This window comes from Equus asinus, chromosome 12 (assembly GCF_041296235.1).
Source record: "Equus asinus isolate D_3611 breed Donkey chromosome 12, EquAss-T2T_v2, whole genome shotgun sequence".
In the NCBI taxonomy this organism is placed as follows: domain Eukaryota; kingdom Metazoa; phylum Chordata; class Mammalia; order Perissodactyla; family Equidae; genus Equus; species Equus asinus.
This window is the reverse complement of record NC_091801.1, coordinates 11311771-11331485: the sequence shown is the minus strand read 5'-3', so window position 1 is coordinate 11331485 and position 19715 is coordinate 11311771. Positions and strand designations below refer to the sequence as shown.

Sequence of the window (19715 nt, the reverse complement as noted above, 5' to 3'; positions counted from 1 at the left end):
CCAATCCTGCTGCCCCTTAATTTTCCATCATCAGATCTCTCCAAGTTATCCTCAAGTTTTTCTTCTTATCCCTCTATCCAGTTGGTGAACAGATCCTGTCAGCTCCAAGTCAAAGTACATTTCAAATCTCCTCACTCAATTTTTATTCCATTAACAATTTCATCTTTAACCGAGTTTTATCTTACACACCTCTGGAGCCAGAGGGATCTTGCAAAATAGAAGTCTGAGAGTGTCCCATGTTTAGACCCCTCGACTGCTGGAGTCCTGGCTCCCCAGTGACCACAGGACAAAACCCAGATGTCTTTAGGATGACATCCAAGGCCCTGTCCAGTTTGGTCTTGATGTTTTCTCTCATGGGGAACATCCAGCTTCCATCTCCTCCCCCTCATCCACCATTCAAACTATGTGGAATGCTGAGTTCAAATTTTTTTACTCTTCTAGATGATTCTCTCAGTATCTTGACAATCATCCCCTGTCTTCTCCACTCAGTAAACCCCTAGTCCCCTTCCAGAGTCAGTTCAGGTGTCCTCTTTGCTCTCAGGCTTTGCCTGACTCATGCATAGTTAGTGGTCTCCTCCTGGGTTCTCACAGCATTCTACCTAAATATCCGTTAAAGAATTCCTTTCTTGGATTCTTTACTGTGATTATAAAAGTATAAAAAAAATCCTTATAAAAATCGAACACAATGTGTCTGATTTACATATACTGTGTAAAGAAGAAAATAGAGTCTATGGTAATCACTGTTCTCCTCTGCTTAAGAGAATACAGTTAACATTTCGTTACTGTGTTTGTTGTTTTTTTAAAGATTGGTTTATATGATTTAACAATATTACATAGGCATTTTTTCAGTTACTTTCTATTGTAGAAATTAGTTTAGCTGTTTCTCTCTTTCCCTGGATTGTTCATTCCCCTGAGGCTTATCTATTCTCAGTTTACACCCTATTTCCAGTGAACAGTGCAAAGTCTGGCAAATAGGAAGCATTTAGTTAATAGTTTTGTGAATGTTAAATGATATGGGAATATATTTCTAAGTCCAAGTAATTCAATGAACCAAAAAAATGTAACTATAGTCAATGTTAAATTCCAAAAGTGGTAGTATTTTACTATGTCAGAGCATCTTGTTATGTCAAATATCATTTTTGGAATGCTGGCACCATGACAAGGCAATCATTATGCTGTAATTCTGTGTTAATCCTCTTTGCCACTGTTTTGACCTTTGGAAATTATTTGCCATAAGGACTCCAGTCACATAAGGCTTTAAATATTGATCAAATGATGTTGCAGCTTTAGAACTGATAAAAGATGCAGGGAGTTAAATCATCCTAGTCTTCTTTTTATTTCTTCTTTTAAAGACATGTAACTCCTTTGTCTGATCTCCTTATGTTCCTTGTCACAACTGTATGGCTTTTAATCACTCATAGATTCAGTGAGCTACTGCACTGCTGGAACCTTAATAATGCTCTAGCTTGTTTGGATGATCTTCCTGATAAAGTCCTGACAATCTCTCAGTATAATGGGAAGACAATCAAAATAAAAAATGCTCTAAGAGTTCAGGTAGTAGTGCATGCTATTATTTTTCACACAGTGCAAAGATATTAAAATACTGACTTTCATGCTTTTGATTGAGTTTGTGATGAAATCCAAGAAAAATTGAAAATTTGAATTATTCTACTGCCAGAAGGGACTGTATATCATGAACAGAAAGCAGGCATATGTAACCAACTCTTGTATCATAATCTCAAGAGTGTCAGATTGTCCTTCTTTTATGTGAGTTTCTGTAAGATGTCTATGCAATTAATTCATTATATAGCTCTTTTATATTTGCAATTACCACATGGAATTTTACAAAAATATGAAATGTCGTCTTCAGTGCAGACTGCTTGAATAGTTAATAATAATGACTTATACTGATAGAGTGTTTTGGATTTTTCAAGGTGCTTTCCATTCAGTTATCTCATTTGACTCACTAGCCCTCTTACGTGAGCAGTGGAATTGTTATAATTCTCCACCTCTACCATCCTTTCTGCCTCCTTCCCTCTTATTGTTTCCCTATTTCTTTTTCTGTCTTTTAAAGGAAGCAATTTGGCGCATGGAAAGAACACAAAATATGAATTCAGATATTTAATTTCATCCTTGCCCCACTGAGTTACTTTGGCATTGGGCAGATCACTGTCGTTTCTCTGAAGTTTAGTTTCTTAGCCAGCAAAATAAGAAGAAGGCTGAAGTATATACGCTTCAAAGCTGAGAGGATCACATCAAGTGAAATATGGGAAAAATGAAAAAAAAGAAAACAAAAAAACAAATGTCATGTCTGTGTTATCTTCCTTTGAAGATACCTTGGGGTAATGGAAAGAGAAAAGATTTTGGCCTCATTGCTTCTTACTTACTTCATCAGTTATCTAAGCTTTCTGCTCTTCATTTTCCTCATATGTAAAATAGGGCTGATTCCTATTTTATGAAGTTATTGAATAGAAAACTAAGATAACCTGTATACTGATCCTAACATGGTTCCTGAAACATAGTAGTGTATACTCTGTTACAAGTATTTTTTCTTCTTTCCTCCCTCCTTTCTTCCTACCTATTCTTCTTCCTTCACCTCATCCTTGTACAGCAGAGAAGATGGAGCACATGATTACAAAATCTTAAGATTTAATGACTTAAAATTTGTTTAGCGCTGAGCCTCTTCTTTTCAAACAAAGCTGTAAGCTCCAGTTGAGGCAGGAGAACGGGAGTATGCCTCGCTCTCCTCTTTTGAGTCAAGACCACTCACTGTCAGGCTTTGGAACCTCCGTTGGATCCTGAAAACTTGGAGCAGTAGAATTTAAAAACCACTGATGTAGCCCAACCTCTCGTTTTACAGACGAGGAAACTGAATTGGAGAGAAGTTGAGTGACTGGCCTAAACTTGCAAAGCTGGTAAGTGGTGAGCAAGACTAGAACTCGGTTGTTTTTTGCCTTTACCCTTGAGTTCCCCTTACCAAGTGAAGGTTCAGAGTGCAAGTATGTATAATTAAGATTCCGCTCTTGAAGGATGCTACAGTCTATTTGTGGAAATGAAATTTAGATATAAAAGATGAGGAAATGTAAAGTAGCATGATAAGCTATGAAATGGTTGGAACAGGTAAACACTTCAAGAAGAGAGGAGCATGGGTGATGCTGCTTTTGAGGATGGACATTGCAAACTCCATGCGGGCAGGGACTCGTCTGCTCCTTGCCATTTTATTCCCAGTGCACACGGAAATGCCTGACTTCCGGCCGGAGATTATTGCATGTTTTTTGAATGAAATGAATGAATAAATGATTGAATGGCTTAATGAAGTGTATAATTGAATCAAACTTAGAAAAAAAAGCAAAGATTCAGATGCTCTAGATCAGGGTGTTTAAACTGCAGCTGCTCTTCATTGTTAAGTGATGAAATAAGTTTAGTGCATCATCATTTACAAAAAAAAGTTGCAGCGTGTCGTTACGTCATGAAAATTGTTCAGATTTATATGTGATGCTGACATAAAACATATATGTATAAATATGCTTATGTGTATACTTGGTCACAATTAAAACGTATGTCTCACTGTAGGTCGTGGTTAAAAATGTTTGAAAAATGCTGTTTTAAGATGAAAGGCATAGTAAAGTTTGACGCAGGCGTGTGAGTGCTTTGCAGAAGAAGAGTGACTTTAAAGTTTTGCTAAATCAAAGGTGGAAAGAATAGCGAAATCAAGATAAAGCTTATCCAGAGGAAGAGGCCTCCATTTGGTTCTTCAGATGTTGAAGAGCCATTGGGAATTCTCTACCCTCCCAGTCTCCATCCTCCACACTAACAGGATTTAACCAAACTACACTTTAGAAAGAATAATCTGTCAGGAGTGGACAGTTTGGACAGGAATTGAGGAAATGAGGCAGAGGACTCTGCAGAAGAGGCAGCACAGGTAAGGAAGTCGTGGCCTTGACTGGTGACAACTGGTAGAGAAAAAAGTTTCTTGGCAAGACTGGGGCAGAATGAAGTGAAAAAGTGAGTGGGTGATGATGAAATGGAGTCCAAATAGTAAACAATTTCTTAGAACTGCTGTCTGAGGCAAAAAAAGCAAAAAACCTCAAGAGAAAAAGTAAGACAGTGGCGTTAGGAGGAGGTTTTTGTTAAGATAGGAAGGGAGAATCTTTGTGGTTAACTGGAGTCAGTGGAGAAGGCTTCTAGACATAGGCTAGAAATGAATATAAAGAAGACGTCAACATTCTCATCAGACAGTTCTCTTCTTTTAAAATATCTGAGGCGAGGGGAGGAATACTAATTGTAGATAATACAAACTTAAAGGTAAAAGGAATTAATAGACATTGCTTTCTATAAGTTGAAGACTGACCCAGAACAGCAGTTTTAATCAACCATGTGACATTATCCTACTAATTTTGTGTTACCAACAAGAGACATTTTTTAAGCGTATAAAAACATTTTCTTTGCTATATAGGAAGCATAGCCTTTATTCACTCTAAATTTGTCTAATACACTACTGTTGCTTGAGAAATTATATAACTTCAAGCATCCTCCATATTATGTGTAAGTTAGGAAGTTAGAAAGAAGATGAGTCTTGTATGAAAATCTTGGATTTCATATCCTTAAAGACCAGTCTTGTATGAAAATCTTGGATTTCATATCCTTAAAAACTACTAAAAATGAAGGTGGTAATGAAACAAGTTCAGAATGCTGGAAATGTAATTACAAAGAGTTAAAATATGTTCATGTAAATTGAACCTTTCTTTTTGGTTTGGGTTTATCTGCCATTCAGAGGAAATTCAGAGGTCAAGCATTTTAAATAATTGTAGTTTAAATAAAAAGCCATTGCTTAAGTTATTTATTTTGAAAAGGAAACTAAATAATGCCCCTTCATTGTTTATTAAAGGAAAGCTATGATAGTGTTGTGTATGTCAATGAACCCATGTGTACGTGAGTTTATGTAATTAAGAGAAAGTGAGAGCATGAGCATAAGCATTGTATGTTTGTGGTGTGTGTGTGTGTGTTTGTGTGTGTGTGTGTGTTTGTGTATAATGAAACTGTCTCTAGGCATGGTCAGGTACAAAGGTCCATCATTTAAGTCTCAGAACTAAATAAACATGTGAGGTTATGATTATTTTATTGAGCTTTCTTATTTTATGACCCACTAATGGCTCATGGATCAGTTATATTGATGAGCACTGGAAACCTGCAGCTTCAATGAGGTTTTTTATTTATTCATTTACTGTCTTTATTTTAAAGTGCCAAGAAGAAAATGCCCAGTTCCCAGTCGTATTTTTCATTTACAATAAATCATAGAAATACCATTTTTATTATAAAGAAGGAAATAAAATTTATGTTTAAGTGTATGTAACCGGCAATTTGTATGTAATTTTTTCTAATTAACTTTCAATTTCTTATGCAAATTGTTGAATTTCTGAGCTTGAGTAGATGACTTACCATCAACTTCAACATCAGGTGTATGTTTCTTTTTATTCATGTTAGGCTGAACTCGTTGGCAAAATTAACCCAGTTACGTGGTTTTAGCATTTGTGAGGAGAAAACGTAATGCAGTATGATTTTTAAAATTTGTTTTTGCATATACTGTAATTTACTCATGTCATATTTTATCGAGAATTCAGACAGCAGGAATTCCTTTCTGTGTAACCTTCTGTGGGAACTTAGGCAGCTTGTTCCCCAAAGAAAGAGGGCCTGGGAGGGGCTATGCATCCCATTTTAGTCTTCCCAAATTTGCCAACCTGATAAATCCCTTCACCTCCTCTAGGGCTAGGTAAATAAATGGTGGCATGAGGTCAGGAGACAGCTCCAGTTCCACAGAGAGAAACGTCAGGAGGAAGAGTAAGTACCCCCGCCAAAGTATTGATATTTCTAATATTCATTAGTGGATTTAGTTTGAAAACTACGCATAAAAGTTTTATTTAAGGAAGTGACTGATAATGCTTACTTATCTATTTCAAAATAAAATTAAAAACTTAGTATTCTGCTTAAGAATTAATGAGCCCCCCTCAATCTACTTGTTTTATCAACATCTGGTCGATTTTACTGATAGCCCCTTTACTAGAGTTTGTAGGATGAAATAGAAGCTTTTGCCAGTTCAGCTTCCAGTACTTTAAATATTTTTTTAGATTATCCTAAAATTAAAAGGGAAACTATTTGACTTGATATGTGTATGTGTTCCCTGAGGAAATTTTTGGAAGGAAAATTTTGAAAGGATTCTTAAGTAAATTTTTTGAACCGTAGACTTTTAGTGCTAAAATATTTGTTGAAATCACAATAGGGAGAATGAGAAATACTATTGTCTATTGGAGCCTGTATATTTAGAATCAAATCCTTCAATCTCTTTATATGTATAGAGGTTGAAGAACAGGTAATTTCTAGGTGAGCAAATTTGGAAAAACATGTGCAGGAAGCAGAAGAGCAATGGATATTCAAGCAGGAGAAAAACACCTACTTTCTGAGTATGTAAATATTCGAATAGCATCTATGTTCAAGTTAAATGAAACCAAAATCCAGGGCTCGTTATTATGCTAGATCTTGCATTTCTTTCTGTCACTATTTTACCACTATAAAAATTATTAAAAACAAGTTCTCATGATCTGTGAGCTTACATAAATATGTTTTGAAATTCAAGTGATTCTGGAGACAGAGGGATAAAAAGCTTTTAATGGAATTTATGGATGTGAGAGCTCTAAAAATACGTCTGCAGGCGTTCTAAAGTCCTGAAACTTTTTATCTGGATTCCAAAATCCAGATCTGGAACAGTGGATTTTTTAACCCATATTTTTCTTTCAGTGAAGACAGTGAAATTTATAGCAAAGCAAGAGCTTGATGTTAAGTCTGGAAACACAGGAGCTATGAGTCCGCTCTAAAAATTAAAGAAAGTGGATTATTAGACTCTGGAGTCCCCAAATGTGATGTGGTGACCTGAGCATGCATTTGGCATCAGATACATTTAGGTTAGAATCTTGGCTTTGTCAGAAGTATGTGTTCTCAATCAAGTTACTGTACCCTTCTGAGTCTCAGGGTTCTCATTTATAAAGCTGGAGACAATAACACGTCACCATATAAAATCCGGTTAGGATTAAAGGAGAAAAGGGCCTCGCAAAATGCCTGGCACAGAAGTGGCCCTCAATATCTGTTAAGCACAGTAGTCTCCTTTCCAATGCAACTCTCTTAAATTGTCCCTGCCCAAACTATAACCCTTATTAGGAGATCCATCGGCCTCTTAGATGATATCTCCGAGCTTTGCTCATGAATGAAGGCTAATGATTGTTTTTCCTAGAGAAATACGAATGATTGCCCTTGAACAGTCAGCAGATTCACGCACCTGAAAAATGGGCTGCATTTGGTGGAAGTCAAACCTTTTATTTCTTACATATTTCCCTGATAATGCAATTTTCAAATGCAGATTGCCTATAATCAAGCGCTGTGTCTTTAGGAGAAGATAGTGCTTTGTTAGTGTCCTTCTGGGGAAATTGTTCCCCAGTTTTCTGATACTTTTAGTCTCCTCTTCCAGATATGCAATTCTTCTACAATAACCTGAAGATAGTATTTCAAGCGGTGTCTGAAATTCAGCAGTTTTCCCCTCCAAGAAAGCAAGGAAGAGAAACAGCATTTTGTGATGATTTAAGCATTTCTTTAAGGTCTTTAAAAATCTTCATTCTTTTTAGTTTTATAGTCTATGTGGAATGTCTAGATTTTCTTCTACTTTTGAGAAAAGAACATGTATGAATCCATCATTTGTTTATAGTTTTAGACTAATAATAACATATTTATCGACTGTGTTTTACAAATACCAGTCACTACAATAAGCAGTTCACACATACTAACATATTTACTCCTCAGTTATATATAGATATTATTCTATTTTTAGTAGAATAGAGTAGATATGGAATAGATAGGGAAATTGAGGCACAAAGAATTGAGGTACATTTTCCCAAGATTGCACTGCTAGTAAGCGGTGGAGTGACGATTTGACCTTTGGGAGACTCTCTTTGGAACCATACACTTGCTCACGGCACAGTAAATAATCAGAGATAAAGTCAGTCTAGAAAATAATACCAGGGCTCCATCATTAATGAGGTTCTGTCACTTGTTTTGAATGTTTTTTATTTTGTGTGTATGTGTGTATGGTTTGTAAAAGAAATAGCTATGCTGTGTATGACACTTATTTGTTGAATGAATATTTTGTTTATCAGAAACTGGATACCAAGAGGGTAGATGACAAATGTTCTGTATTTGTTTAACTACCAAGCATTTCACAATAAGCTGAAAAAAATTTTTTTTTCGATTCTTAATTTTTAGATGTTTTTGGTGTTTTTAGATAAGAGTTTTGTTTTTGGAAAAATCCTGTGCAATTTGAGAACAATGTAATTCTTATTGAATGCATACTTAATAGCCTAATAAGTAACTTTTTGCTTATTTATGTGATATACAAGATAATTTTTAGTTTATTAATCTAAATAATATAAAAAATTATCAAGAATTGTTGATAACACAAAGCTTTGATAAGGTTAACTGGAAGGTATCTAATATGTGCAGTAAAATTAAATCCAAATTTGGGAAAAAATAGTTTCCCCTTCTTTGAGCAGGACGCAGCATTGTGATTGTACATATGTGCAGCTACGATGGAGCCCCACATATTCAATGTTGAAAGTGTCAAAGAGAGCAAAGCCGGCAGCTCAGGCCAAATCCTGCAGCACGCCCGCACTTCAATACGCAGCTACAGGTCTTCTGTCTGATCTTCAGTTTTACCTTGAAAATTAATTTTCGTCAGTGAAACCGAGAGTAAATGACAAAGGTAATATTTAAAATAAAACAAAATCCAGGTAGGGGTTAAAAAATCATCCACCATTATTAACTTCTTCATATCGAAGTGTGATATCTGAACAATATTTTATGTTATTTTTCCTGAACTTTGCTGGAAAATCTAGCTGAGGTAATTCATAGTGTGATCCACGTTACTACAAAGTGAGTAAAGGACTCGTGGTCTCTAATCCTAGTACCGACCTTGAGTGAATAACTTCATTTCTCTGAGTCTCACTTTCTTAGCAGAGGATGGAAGTGGGTTGTTGGTTTTCAAACAGTCCTCTGGGGAATCCAACAGATTGGGAGTGTTTTAATCTCCGTCACAGTTCTGACTTTGCATTTTATATGTTGGTTGCATGCTTGAAATTTGTTTAGGAAATACTTCCGTAGGTAAAGATTTGAAAAGCTCCTGAACTAGATTACGTCTGGAATTCCTTCCACCTTTAACATTTTATGATCCATTTCTTCTTTCGTATTTCCTATACTGGAATCACATACACAAATTACCACTGCCTCACACTCTAGACTTCATAGAATATCGATCTGCCCATTTTTACCAGTCGCAATTCTACTTGTTTTTCAAGGTCCAACTCTGTGGCCATCTCTGTGGCCATCTCTGTGATGAACAGACTTACTAAGCCAAGAGAAAACTCTTCTCCCTCGAAATTTTAATAGCAGTATGTTAGTATCGTTTGTGAGGTGGTTCCCTGTTCTTCATTCTATCCTGGTTATTGCTGATTTGAAGAGTTACCATCTCTAACTCCAGGAGAGGCTAGCAGGAGTAGGGGGATGAACAGAAGAGAACGGTGGACAATAGGGTACTCCCTGGGGAGCACATGTTCCATTAAGAGGGGGCACAGCCTTAAGGGGTTTCCTGGAGACTGTCCCCAGGAAATTTACCATCAATATTACCAAATTCTATTTCAATAAAAATTGTGCATCTGAATTTTTTTGTGAAATTTTAATATTTGAAAGCATCTAAAAACAAAAACCATATTACGCCAGAACAACAAAAAATGTGTGATGGCCACTTATGCACACCTCTGGACTGGACACACGTGCATATTCATCTCCTAACATGAACACGATCTACTTACTTGCAGCTTTGTTCAGCAAAATCTAGTGAATCTTACTGGAAATGTTCAGATAGCTTTTTTATATAAGTTTGAATGAAATCATGATATTGATAAAGCTAGCACAAAACTTGACTGTCAAGAGCAATGTGACAATGTCCTTAAGATGATCAAATTGTAAGTAGGTCACCTTCAATGGTGAAATCTTTCCGTCTTAACCTCAGTATCCCCCACTTGACGCTTTGCAGCATAATATAACTTTCTAGAACAAGAAGGAGGTTAAGGAACATTTCATAGTCCTGCAACAGTTCTGTAAGAGGCGGGCAGATTAGCCAGTTGCCTAGAAAATATCGAGTCTTATCTGGAAATTTGGGAGAGTTTTAATGTGTTAATCTTGAAAGAGATAATTTGTATTAGAGCCTGTCTTTTGTTTTGGTTGCTTTGCCTGAGCACCGTTGGCACTCACTGGAATATACTAGAATACTGACAAGTGGTTATTCTTTTAAATATTGCTCTGCTGGTGATCACGCTTTCGTATTCTCATCAAAATCATGTTTGAATTTTAAACTATGCAAACAAAATTTGAAGCACTCATATTTTAATTTTCTATGTGACAGAGATAGTGTTTATAATAGTTTCACACCATCATTTTATTATTATTTCCTATTTGAAGTAATTCTCAATTAAATTTTCTTATTCTACTTAAAATTTTCATCTAATTCCTTATTCTGTCTATGATTAAATAACAGAGTATTCAGTAATGACTGGGCGTTCAGGATAGACGATTAAGCATTTCTGAATTCTGTGACATTAACTGAACACGCACAGGCTTCATAAAATAAAGTTTGAAATGATGTGTTCATGATAAAATGATAGCTTTGCAATTATGAGAAAATCACCAATTGTTTATCAGGACACATTTTACTAAAATCAAATATAAAATTAATCATATTCATAAAAATAGTGTTCTAGTTTATTAAATTATTTATTCGTTTGTTTCAAATAGATCAGTAAAAATTGTCCTAATTTTATCATAGAACGAGGATTAAGAGAAGTTCCCTTTCTCTTTCCAGCACAAATGTAATTCTTTAAGTGATTTTCATGGTTTAGAGGACTCTGCACGTCTCAGCACCGTTCCTTTTTAGCAGTCCTATTAACAAAGTAGGCAGAGATGTTCTCTTGTTAAAAAAGAGCGATCCCCCTATTCTGCCCGGGACGTGCCCGCCCACACGCGGCCCCTCCCTCACAGCCTTCTCAGATCTGCCATTTCTTCCTCAGCCTTTGTTACACTGCCCCCTGCATCTCACCAAGCGACCTCACAGTCTATTGCTCAGGTTACTTATCTTTTTTCCCCCCCTAAAAAGTATACAGTCTGTGCAGCATTTCATTGAAGTTCAATATCATTGATCTAAAGCTGGGCTTATTCAGTGATAAGTTTACTCTCTTTAAAACCAAGGAAAATGGTAATATTTAAATAGAAAGTATTTTTAAAACTAAACATATACCCATTATTTCCCTTGAAAATTTATCATACTAGCATCCATTGCAGGATTAAACAGACTAAGATCTTAATAAGTATTATTAATTATAGTTCTCCAGAACTGTTATCTTTGTGTTAATATACTTAGTCAATAATAATTAACAACACTGATGAAAAGAATAACTAACCTCTTAGTATGATTTTCTATACAGATGACACTTTGATATGAAATGCCTCATTGGATTATCACAACCCTATTATTATTGTTCTTGTTATTACAGATATTATTAAAGATTCAAAAATAAAATTAAGAAACTCAAGTTAAGGAAGCTAAGTGGATGGCTGCTTTTCAGAATGTAAATTTTTGCTGGTTTAATGAAATGAAATTTTGGCAAAATTGGCAGTATTTTCTCCTTTGACCCAATATACCATTAAGAGAAAGTAATCTCAAGTAAATATGATTTTTTCTCAGCATTTCTCCAAATAGAAATTATTAGAAACAAATCAAATGATTAACAGGAAAATGGTTGAGTACATCATTGTGCGTCTTCACGATGAGCATTCAGCATCCATTACAAGTCATGTTTTTTAATAACATGGAAAAATGCTCGCAGGTTAATGATAAGTGAAAAAAGCAGGATATACAAATATATAATGCATGTGGTTGTGATTATGGGAACGTCTCTGAGTCCTGAGCCTGGGTACTCCAAGGCACAAAGCTAGTACCCAGCTCGGCATTCTCTGGAGTTCTCTTGGTCCACCTTTTTGCCTGGCTGCTCCCCCTTCAGGTTCCAAATTAAATGTTGCTTTCTCAGGAAAGCATTTGCTAATCCTCAGGGTCACCTCAGACCACGTGATGTCCCCTAGTTACACATTATCGTAACACTGTAATTTTCCTTTATTGTACTTATTATGATTATCATTAATCATCTTATAATATCTTTTGAATGTCTGTCTCCTCAATAGCTTATAAGTGTCATTTGAGTAGTCACTGTGTCAGCCCCTTTGCTCATTGCCTGTCACAGAGCTCAGGACATAGAGTGAACTCAGTAAACATTTGTTGAAGAAATGAATGAATAAATGAATGCGAGGGACTGCACTGAGAACTCTTCGTGTAATCTCATTGAGACCCCAGAAAAAACTTATGAAGTAGGGACTATATTTATCACATTTTGTGATTAAGGAAACTCAATCTTAGAGAAAATTGTCTAAAGTTATATACCAAGTAAGTGGACAGGTTGAATTTAGACTGATGTCACAGAAGTAGTTCCCAGGCTCTTAGCCACCAATTGTGTAAGTGGTTGCACTGACTGTAACCAATGAGACAACTATATTTTGTTGAACTACGTCAAATGGTCATATTTGTGTCAACTATGGTAATGTATCAGCAACCTCATATTAATTTATTAATAATAATGAATTTATAAACATGTTAAATTCTAAAGAATATATATAAAAATGAAAACAGTGGTAGAATTACAGTTTTCTAGTTTTGGCATACAATTCTATATTCCTCAAATTTTCTACACCAAGTATTTATCATTTTCTGTATAAAGGAAGACAGTTATTAAAATATATTCACCTCAAAATGATGGAGCTTAATCTCACGTCCAAATCTTTTCACACCAAATCCCAAAGAGTTTTCATTGAATAAATAGACTTTGTGAAAGAGAAAAATCAGAGTTTTACGTATTGCAAAGTTAATAATTGTCTTGTGAATTAGCATACATTTAGCAATTGATTGAATTTTCTGGATGATTTAATCCAAAACCAATCTTTAAAATAAGTTTTTAAAATTTTCAATTGAAAATTCTATGTAAAATCTAAGACTGCAGAACAGGAAGCTGCATAGGTCTGTAGCATAGAGACTATTCATTCAAGTTTTGAGCTGGTTGAATATATTTTTTTCTATATAGGCCTTTCATTCTTTCTGATATTTTCTATCACAGACACTGATAGCAATCACATTTATAGCATCCAGTTTTAAGTGTTATTACAAGCATTAGTATTTAAGATAAACTTGGCCTTCAAAGTTAATTTTGTTCCTGAAACTCACCAAGGTAACCTAATTTAAAATTTATCTCTACAGTTTTCATCATATTTCTTCTTCTGACTTGTCTTCCTATGATTGCTGCTTTGTCTCTGATCTTGATGTAGGTACAAATGAGCAAGGACTCTGAATAACAACCGATTCAGACCACCCTGGTTTGCTGGATATTTTTAATAGGACAGGCATAAGTCTCTTGGGATACAGAATTGGATAAGCATAGAGTTGAGTCATTCTGCCTAGACACAGATTCTGAAGGTTGTCACAGCTTCTGGGCTCCCTGTAGGTCTGCTCCAGCAACCCCTTTGGATGTGGATCCAAAGCTCCAGATATGAACCCTAAGTGATTATACACGTTCTATTTTTATTCATGGCTTATTGCCAATCTTATGAATGAATGAATGAATGAATGAATGAGTGGACAGCCCCTACCTTAACTGTATTCTTAATTTCCAGCTTGACTATCGCAGTGGACTTCTTGCCTCTGACCTTACGAATAAGTCTGACTATCCTTCCTTTTGAGATAGTTCCTAGGACCAGCCTCTGCCCAATTATTTCCCCTTAAATCCACCACACATCTTAAGTGTAACTTTCATTTTCCCTCTTTCACAGACCCCAACATGCTCTCTCCCTGAACCTTGACAGTACATTTTATTATATTTTAATAGCAAGATTTGAATAACCTGATTGGCCATCTTTTTTTCCTTCATTGACTACATGCATGTTGAACTTGTGTTATGTGCAGACAAGTGAGAGGGAAGACAAAATACATGAAAACAATAGTCCTTACCTAACAGTATTTTATACTTTAGATAAATTGGTAATAATTTACTATGGTTCATTTGCAGAAATCAATTCCAGTTCATCTCTACCTTTGGAGATGGAACCTGGTCAAAGTCAAGCAAACAACAAACAGAAGTTTAAAAACTTTTTCTAGGCCTAAAATTTAAATTTGATTTTGAAAATTGACTCTGCAAAAGTGAATTCAAAAACCGAGTAATTTTTTAAATCCTGCTGAACATCTCAACAATTTAAAAAATGGTAAAACTTAGTAACCCAGTTGTGTGTTTACTCACTCTTTTCTGAATGATATAAATCCTTTAAAACTCATTTTTACAATCTTTCGTTTCCTTCATGATAATGTTTACCTTAGGATAGACTCCCTTTGCCAACTCACACATAGGTTGTTCTTTTGCGTGTAATTGCATGTGTGAATCAGCCATTCTTTTTTTTCTTCTTCTTCTTTATTTTATTATATTATTAAAATTTATAGCTTCCCCTTGGCTCTGGGACCTGCCGTAGTTAAGACTTCCAAGATAGATATATACTTGATCTTTTTTATTTGTCATTTGATTTGTACACTTATTATATCACTTATTTTCTGGCTTCCCATCATTCTTGGAAATAAATCTGAAATTTTCTGCTTAGCTCTCTCTAAACCCTCTGTAATATAGTCCCACTCTGAAGGTCCAATCAGATTTCCCACACATCCTTTCAAACATCCATTATTTGCTCTCCTTTTATCCTAAAGTCTTATTTCTTTTGTCCACCAGTCAAAATCTGCTCATTCCATAAAGCCCAGCGTAGACCTAATACCAGGATTACTCTCCTCTTCAGTTATGAATTTTCCTCTCAATTTCAGAAGTAACTAGAGTTAGAATAATTTCATTTCTCACTTACTCACACTAATCATCCTTATCAGTTTTTCTCTCCACAAAGAGGTTAAGAGTCCTCGAGAGCAGAAACCATGATTTATATTTTCATGTCCTCAGACTCTAGCACAGTGCTCTTCCTCACTGAGGGACAGCCAATAGGGAGTTTAGAAATTGTGTCTATTCTATGCAATCTGACCAAAGTAAACATTTGGACATTTTGAACAATTAGCTTAGAGTCGTGCAATCTTAGAACTTTCAAGCATTAGGGATCTTAGAGATTAATATACCAAATTCTTCATTTTACAAATGAGGAAACAGATTTAAGTGGGGTCAGTATGAATCAGCCATCCTTAATAGCCTTTATCTCAGTGTCTTTGATATCCTTTCTCATTGCCTTTCCTCAAACTTTAAGTGGAATATATGTGTCATGGTTTTTTTCTATTAAAAAATGTTAAAAGACACTGCTTCATCCATGCTTTGGTCAAGAAAGCAGAAACCACTTTAAGAATGTGGAGTAGGAAAGGATTTAACTCAAGAAACAAAGTGCTCACAAAACCATTGCAAGGCCTGGAGAAACAAAATTCAGGAAAGAACGGTGTTAGCTTTCAGATTCGCCCCTAACTTTAGAGAGTCAGGGAGCTGCCAGCACTGATCAAACTGCCTCCAACATTGAGGTGGCTGAGTTCCAGGAAAACAGCAGAGGCCACTCTAGAAACTCCTGTACGGTGAAGCCCAAGCGTTTATTCACGGGCTACTGCTGCAGGAGTAATAAAGCTTCTGCTTCTCTTCTGCCTTCTAAACGTTATGCGAGTGCTCCTAAATAGCAGAATCTGAACTGAAAAAAGAAACTTATTCTTATGTTTACATCTTAGTTCTTTATCTCCATAGTTCCGTGCTTTTCCATTTAAGGGCAGATGTTCCTCCACACCTCAATAGCTTACGAATGATCAATCTGATGTAACACTGAACAATAATTGATGTTTATAATAATAGAATTGTTGGTGCTGGAAGGGCCTAGAGCTAAACTAAACCCATCTTCTCATTTAAGTGATCGAAGTCCCCTAGCAATGGAGTTGGAAGGCCAACTTTTTAACCTCCCTCCATGGCTAGAGATGGAGTGTTTTCCTGCTATACTTGTCCCTGAACCAGCCATTGCTCTATGATTACAGTCAATTTAATTTTATAACCTCCTGATTTAATGACATAAATACTTCTATGCCTAATTATTTAGTGCTAAGACCACATTTGAGTTTGATAAGACACTTCAAAAAATTTACTAGATCTTTATAACATAGGTACAAATGAAAAGGGAGTTAAGATTTCTCTTTGCAGTTCCAAGATCGAATCACCATTTTATCTGATGACTTACAAACGGGAAAGTTGACCAATAAATCTATTTAATCAGATCTCTCAAAATTGTGAATGATCCTCCTGGTAGCCAGATATTATAAGTCTATCGTGGCCACTTCTCATTTTTACATGTTGTTCTGGATGGAACTTGCTGTGGCACTGGGGTTTTCTTGAGCATAAACCATTCCAAAATCACACTGTTATTATAGGTTGCTTTGTCCTCAGGCTCTCTAGTATTCCTCTTGGGCTATTGGTCTTTCAACATGCAGTTAGGGGATTAAAGTAAATCACTTAATCCATGCAGCATGTCACTCAATAGTATACTTTTGGAAATTGTTTCCACAGGAGCACCAGTGAAAGCAGCCAGTCTGAGATATTGACACTATAGAAAAAACTGACAGCTTACTCCTTGTATTGATTCTACTCTTCTCTACAAATATAGACTCCGTTCCCTACCGCAGCCTTGTAAGTGGTGGCTGCTGAGGTTTCTAAATTGCTTTGTAAATTATTTATTACTTGGACACCTTGTAAAGACCTCTTTTCTTCTTGTCCGACTTGCTTATGCTTTCGAAGGTCTCATATAGATTGAAAGGTCTCAATGTGTGTGCTGACCACAAGCTTCTTATAGAACTCCTTTCCTTCCTATTTTATATTGCAAATCAGATTTGTCCTACCCATATTATGATTATGCCTTCGTCATTCTTATTTCTGATATGTTGCCTACAAAATATCATAAATGCTGATATACATATGTTGAAGACAGAGCCCTAGACAAGCTGGAAATTTGGAGGCCAGCACTGGCAATTAATTAGCACAGTTTCAGACTAAGAAGTTCAAAGTATTTGAAGAACTTTTATTTAGTGATGGAGGGAACAGTTTCTACTAAGAAAAATTGTTTTCCAGAGCAGATGCATGTATATAATTCACTTGCACTGATGTTGTAGTGTCACTGTTCTGAAAAAAAGATGGCAAATGCTTTCTTTCTTTTCTGGACTATTCTCTTCTCTCTTATATTTTCTTTTTTGACTTTGTGAACCGTAAGAATTTTTAATATTTATAATTTGGATAATGTAAATATACTTCTGTGTCTAGTAAACTGAGCAATTTAAAGATTGTGACTGCCTACTTTTAGTTGACTGAAACAACACACACATATAGAAATATCAACAGAAAGAGGTCTGTGCTTTGTAATATGAGTTTCTCCCTCCCCCTGGCTTGCTACATTGGTAGGCTCAGGACCAGCCAGCATACACTTTGTGAATTAGGGCTGGAGTTTTTATAGCACCCCTTATAGTTTGGGAAGCCAAGAAGCTACTCTTCTCATCCATTCCTTGAAATTCATTTGATTATGTTTGAAGAGTGTGGACTTTTCAATCCTATCTCTGCCATTTTTGAGCTCGATGACTTGAGGACAGTAACTTAGTCCTTGTAAATAACAGTTTCTTCTACCTTAAAATGAAACAATAATAATAATAATAGTCATACTATCTCCCCAAAGGGTTATTGGAAGAATAAATGTCATAATACAGAGTCTCAGCACAAGCAGCTATTAGATATCTGTAATGGTTATGATGTTACTGATATATAATTTTTGCTAAAGGATTTAATTTTATGATTATATTTTTGTGTAATACCAATAGACAGATGTCGAGAATAAAGAAAAAATGTAGTTAATAATTGTACATTAAAATCATAGCATCTTGTAGGCATTTCTTTCTAATTACAGAAATTGGAGGAGCATGGAAACATACTTCTAAGGTCACTGTAATTCCCAATGAAATGGGGACTGCAAGTCTGTTAGAAGACAAAGGTTTAGCTCCATTATGAATATGTATAAGCAGAGGAAGCCAGCTGTTTCCAGACAGACTGCCGTGGGCAAGAGACGGCACAGGAAGAGCAACGCTGGAAACCCGCGAGCAGCTCTAGACAGTGAGGCCTTTACAGCCATGTGCTTCCAGCTTGTTTCAGCTCCGGCAAGGTCTGCTCCAGTATGGGGCTGGTTTTCTTGTTCACTGCTTTGTGCCGACATCTATTGTTATGACCTGGTTTCGTTCTCTCCCTGCATGCTGAAGGCGAGCGTCTTTAAAACGACTTTTCTGTATCTATTTTCATACTCTACTTGTGGCTTGGAATGCTTGTTTCTTAACATTATTCCACTGTTTCAAGGCCTAGCTGAAGGGCCACCTCCCCTACAATCTATCCCTCTTGTTCCCATCTACTTGTTTCTTCCCTTTCTAAATTCCTTCAGCATTGATAACAGGGATCACCCTGACTAGATCTGAGATTAGATACCATCGTATCTGGTTAAATAATTGTCTCCTGTGAAACTGTCTACCCAGCTAGAAGCGTGTCAGGTGGGGAAGTTCCTTACTACTTCAGTCCCTACTTCAGTTGCCACTTAGTGAAAGATTGAAAGGAGAACCCAAAAGCTGGTTAAAACAGAGAGTGTTTTCAGATAAAATGCACATCCTGGCGCTAAATTTGAGCTTTATAGTTACCCTCTACATTTGTGCAGCATTTTACATATATATCCCACTCTCACCTAATAATACTTGACTTTACCATACGATTTCATAGATTACATAAAGCTTTCATGTAATTTGTTTCATTTATTCCTCACAGTAATCTTATGAGATGAGTCTTGTCCACATTTTGTACAGAAGAACCAAAGCCTACAAGAGCTTACGTGATTTGTCCTGAATCACACTGAAGTCTGTCACTTTCTGTCAGTCCCAGCTGACCTACAGGGGCTCATCTCATCGTCCCAGGACCCACATGAGGAAGGCCAGAAAGACATTTTTATCTTTGATTTATAAGCAATGAGGCCGATTTCTCTTGAGAAAAAGTGGAAGAAGAACCACCCATCCTAAGCACTCTCTGTCTGTTCCCTTTTGGAGGCAGGAAGTGGGGGCGGTTCTCTGAACAAGATTGGTTTGTCACAAAAAAACAGGTGACAGCCTTGAGATTTACCATCTGCAAGAGATGCGTGAGGGAACAGAGTTGGAATGTGATTAAAAAATATATATGTGTATATATATATGTACTCATACATAACATACATTCAGATATATATACAAGTCATAAAATATTAAAATATGTGTGAAAACATATATTTGTCTCTATTTATATTTTAAGAGATAAACTGAGGCATATTAAAAATTTTAAGAGTTTATTTAAACAAAAAAATTCCAATGAACACCAAAACAGAAGTGGTTGCGAGCTGTCTGCTGGACAAGAGCTAGAGGAAAGACATATAGAGAAGGTGCAGAAGCAAATAAAAGAAGTTATTTGATTGGCTATAGC

The 19715-nt window shown here is 36.0% G+C and overlaps 1 protein-coding gene across 2 annotated transcripts in view; it reads left to right on the top strand.

Moving 5' to 3' along the window:
• Nucleotides 1-19715, top strand: part of HNF4G (hepatocyte nuclear factor 4 gamma) — a 115134-nt gene that overhangs the window by 43799 nt on the left and 51620 nt on the right. Inside the window, exon 2 of one of the 2 annotated variants that reach the window (XM_070481018.1) lies at nucleotides 2861-2915. The exons of the other annotated variant lie outside the window; for it this stretch is intronic. The gene's annotated coding sequence lies outside the window, so the exon portion shown is untranslated. The remainder of the gene's footprint in view (nucleotides 1-2860; nucleotides 2916-19715) is intronic. 2 annotated transcript variants of the gene reach the window in all.